This window comes from Montipora capricornis, chromosome 12 (genome assembly GCF_036669925.1).
Source record: "Montipora capricornis isolate CH-2021 chromosome 12, ASM3666992v2, whole genome shotgun sequence".
NCBI lineage: Eukaryota > Metazoa > Cnidaria > Anthozoa > Scleractinia > Acroporidae > Montipora > Montipora capricornis.
The window spans coordinates 27,791,423-27,796,422 of record NC_090894.1 but is presented as its reverse complement, the minus strand read 5'-3'; the positions used below and the strand labels follow the sequence as shown (position 1 = coordinate 27,796,422).

The 5,000-nt window shown below is 39.4% G+C and overlaps 1 long non-coding RNA gene across 1 annotated transcript in view; it reads left to right on the top strand.

Moving 5' to 3' along the window:
- Nucleotides 1-166, top strand: part of LOC138026690 (uncharacterized) — a 2,092-nt gene extending 1,926 nt beyond the window's left edge. Inside the window, exon 3 of the long non-coding RNA XR_011127322.1 lies at nt 1-166. This exon is cut by the window's left edge and continues 73 nt beyond it. This is a non-coding gene — a long non-coding RNA (uncharacterized lncRNA).
- The last annotated feature ends 4,834 nt before the right edge of the window (nt 167-5,000 follow it).

Below are 5,000 nucleotides of genomic sequence, written 5' to 3'. Positions count from 1 at the left end.
TATCTCGATCAGAGTGCATCACCTGGCAGCTGGTACTATACACAGTGTCGGCTACTATAGTGACATTGAATGGCCTTTCAATCATTGTTTTCTTAAGAGATCGCAGTCTTCGCAAGCGTCACATGTACCTGGTAATCAACTTGACAGTTGCTGATCTCTTTGCTGGATTATTCTCGCCGCCCATTCTGGTCCATATTCTGAGTTTCCTTTATCTGGAGGGGGACATCTTCTTATGGAAGTTTTGGTTTGCTGTCGAGAACTTGATTACTAGTATATTATATAGTTTGGCAGTGTTCTTTTTGCACTCCTCCGTCGTAAATCTTGCTGTTATTTCGTTGGAGCGTTTACACGCAACGTGTCGTCCATTTAAGCATCGCCTCATGAAAAAGAGGACCTTTGGAGCAGCTGTTTTCGCCGTTTGGTTTACAGCGGGGATATGGGTGGCTGTGGATTTCCTATTATTCTGGTACGGTGTCTACTTGCCTTATGAGATTCACGCATATTTAGTTTTATCTTGCTGTCTTCTCATTATCCTTGTTTCCTACGCGTCCATCGCTATTAAAATGAAATGCGGAACACTTCCTCGGCGCCATGGTGGAATCATTAAAGAAAGAAAACTGACAAAGACATTGTTCATTGTGGCGAGTGTGTCTTCGATGCTGTCCTTACCACATATCGTTTTGTGGTTTGTTGCCGGCAGTGTGGACTCGGTTCTCTACTACGAAATTTCCCATCGAACAATTATACGTTTAACTTTGGTTGCTGTCTGTTTACTTTACGGAAACTCACTCGTCAATCCCATATTTTATGCCTTTAGAATGCCAGAGTTCAAAAGAGCTCTGTTTTCAGTTTTGATGTGTAGACCATTGCCCGCCCGCCATGTTCAGGAATTTCCTCTTAATGGCATGTAGTGTCTAGTCTTACTTTGCCCTCAAACTACATCTCTTTTCCATCGAAAGGCTAGGTCAGCTGCTTGTGTAATGATTAAATTTACGTAAGATGGCGGCGCGGGGCTTTGGGGGTAATGTATCTCACACTCTCGGCCCCCTTAGGCCAGTTTCAAATTTCGCGCTACTGATTCTTCTGCGCATGTTGTAGCTGACCGCTGGATGGAAGGTGTGTTTTGTTGTTTTATTTATTTTGAATTTGACGCGTTCGAATTTAATTCGATGTTTGAAACCACTCCCATGTTATTGTTGTACCACTCCCAGGTCAAACTCATTTAAGTTTGACACGGTAGAAGCTGGCGTTTGAAGCAGGCCTCATTTACATATTAAATTAAACTAACTTCGAATAGTGCTAAAACCAAAATTATACCAATTGGCTGCAGGAAAAGTTGAGTACCTTATTAAACCCACTTGAGCGTTGCTATTGAGGAACTCTCTTCAGCATGTCAAATCGCTTGGGATAGTCATTGATGAACATCTAAGGTGGCAAAGAATCTAAGAGGTCGCTCTCGGGATGGGCGAAATAAAAAGGATGAGACCGTTAGTCTCTAGCATCTCTTCATTACATACACAATGCGTAAATTCAACCTCACTTTGATTATTGCAATCTTTTCTGGGGTAATTGTGGTAAAACGTTATTTAAGAAATTACCGAAGCTTTAGAATCGTGCCGCTCGAGTTTTAACTCTTACTTACTAGCTGTGATGCTGAAGCCAACTGTTAAAGAGGGTGCTAATGGGGGTACCCAATTGTCAGTTAACTACTAATTTTTCGGCTAATTGTCGGTTAACTACTACATTTTTGGCCAATTGTCAGTTAACTACTAACTTTAGTTATCTAATAACTTTTATTATCTCACTGCGATAATAATTGATTCATAACCCGAATTTTCTTTACTTCAAAACGTCAATCAGTTTTGGGGGTTGGACCTAAAATAAAGACATGTTACATGAATTCACAAAACCTCCACCAATAGTGCGCGTTATAAGCTACACACATTAAAGTTTTCGCCTTAAGTGCAATTGAAAACAAGATTCAATTTTTACGCCTTCCGCATATAATATCAGTTAATATGTTACCTGGTCACGCAGCGGGAAAGGTAAAACTCACGAAATAGCTTTGCTGTTAGGAAAAAGCTTTGTTGCTTTTATTAACAACAACAATCGTATTTAGTATAATTAATAGAATATCACTTAACTGTTAACTTTTCATTAATCAGTTAACTACTAATTTTTTGGCCAAATATCAGTTAACTACTATTTTTTTGGCCAATTGTCAGTTAACTGTTAACCCCATTAGCACCCTCGTGAAATAGTGAGTCAAATAATTTATCTATTAAACATTTGTTCCATACATCACTCCTTTCACGGGAAGACATGTACCCAACAAATTGACCTGCTCCTAAATGAGTGGCTTCATAGCCCAGTTGGTAGGGAATTGCAACGGCATCGTGGTGGTCATGGGATCGAATCCCGTTGGAGCCACGTGAATTTTTCAGGTGTCAAAAAGAGACAGTTGTATAAAGTAAACAAAACAAAAACAGCAGTAGACTAGCAACCTTTGTGGCGTGGTTATGGTACTTCAGCAAGAATCCCCCTACAAAAAGGGGTTTCTCTCCACTAACTGAAATAATAATCTCTAGTAAAGCGGGTAATCGTATAAAGAAAAAAACAAAACAAAAACAGCAATACATTAACAACCTTTGTGGCATGATTATGGTGTTGCAGCAACTAACTAACGGAAAGAATAATCTCTAGTAAAGCGGGTAAGTGGGGGGATTATTGTGTGCGTGGATGGTGAGTTGGGGGAAAATCATAGCCAAACATTAGTCTGTAAAATGAGCGAGAGAAATTCACAAAGCAAACTCTCAACCTCACAGTGGATTTAGCAAAACAAAACAAACTCTGTGTGAAACTAAAAGTTTAATTTCAGAAACAGCCAGATTGTACATGTACATGTACAAGAAACTAAATGAAGCAACGCAAGAGGGATAAACAAATATTTGAACATGAAAATTATTCGATCTTAAAAAATTAGAATAATAAATAAGAAAAATCCCTACATGAAACATTCGTTCTTAAAAAACACAGGAAAAAGCAGCTCCAAAACCCAGAGAAATTTCATGCAAAATGAAACACAGGTGCATTAAATGAGGGAAATTCAAACAACCCGAAGGTAAAGAAAAGCTGACTGGGACACTATTTGGCTCGGAAATGGCTGCGAATCTTCAGGGCTAGAGCGCAACCGAGCTCTACCCGATCCCCTTGTGCCGAGTCAAGAAAGGAAATAGAAAAGAGCAAGGGGAAACCAAGGAGAAAAAACAGCACCAAAACCATAGGCAGACTGACGCGACCAAATCTGCCAAGCCAATCAAGGAAAAATGGAAATAACACTTACCAAAACCACACTTACCAGATGTATAATATGATTACTGAAGCAAAATTATAGTTAAAATTAAAGAAAAAAAAAATCTGTTTACTTACATGGAAGAAAAAGCTGGCAAAAATTTCTCTTCTCTCCAAACATTTGCAAAGTCGCCAGCAAACGTCAGCCGTGCTTACGACAAAATACCTCAAATACGACCGAAACTGCACACATGGCCTGGGCCCGATCGAGATATGAGAAGGATTCGATCTCGGAACCAGTATGACAAAGAAAATGCCTGATGCAATAAAAGACTACTACGAAATGGGGAGTAGGAAGCCAAAGAAGGGGCAAAGGCCCAGAAAAACAGGGACGTCCAAGTGACATTGTGCTGCTTCTGATACACGATGTACTGCAGGAGTATAATTATTCGTTCAATGGAATGGTTCCAGGAAAAAAATGCCATCAGGTGTATAAATTATTCGTTCTTTTGGATGGAACCAGGGAAAAATCACATCAGGTAAAAAGATAAGAGTCGCTCGAGGTGATAGCCGAGAGCGACTCTAGCTTCTTGACGACTCAAAAAGCTAGAGTCGGTCTCGGCTATCGCTTCTCTCGTGCTTAGCAACCTCCCGCGTGCACCATAACTCAACAGTGCACGCTGAGCCGTTTACCATTTGTTAACAAGAATGATGCTTGTAAGCATCATTTTAGGGTAGGGTTAGGAAAAAGAGATTTATAATTATTGCGTATTTTAAGGTGATTCTTTAGTATTGCACTGCGCATCCTGTACTGGGCATATGGTGTGTCAATAAATTGGTCAAATTTGCAACATTGTAAATATGGCGAAAGTCGATCATACACGAGGAATCAGATCTCAAAACACGTGAGAGAAGTTGTGAATGACCCATAATTTATCTCTTTGCGAATAACCGCGCCCATTCCGAGAACACGGCGAATTTTCTTGTTTCGATCTACGATAATCGAGAAAGTCAGGTACGACGGTGTTTTACTCTTAAACGAGCACGGTGACCTTTTTTTTTATTGCATCATTTTGGTGTACAAATTATCCCCTTTAAACTAAAAAAATTCAAAAAATTTATCGGAAGGGAAAAAAGATATAGCTAAAAACGTACACAAATCCCGTTACCCAGGGATGTAAATAATGACCTTGAAAACAACGACTCGAGAAAGGTTTTGGGCGAAACGAGTGGGCGTTGCTTTAAGTTGAGTGATTTTTCCATAAACTATATAAGACAGTGTTCCATATGCTCTGGACTTTCTACCTATCAGGTGTCTTTTCAAGTGTTATTTATAAAACTTTCTCCTTCAGCTACCGCAAAATGCAGTAAGCGATTCGAAAGCTCTAAACAAAGACATACAGTAAAGGTATCCCTCAATTGCACTATTATCATGAACATTTCCAGGATAGCTCTTACTGTAAGAAACCTGGTAGGTAGAATCAAACACACTTGTTAACTCTGCCAATATTAAAAAAGACTTACCAGCTGACTGCGACAACCTTATAACTGATTACCAACATCCATTATTTGTATTAAGGACGTTCGCGCCAAAATTTTCCTACGGTGAGATTTTCTTCATTTCTCGCCTAAAGTTAGGTCATAAGGTACTTATTCCAAAAATGAAAAAAAAAAAAAAAAAATGGGAGTCACCGACTTTGTTTCGGAGA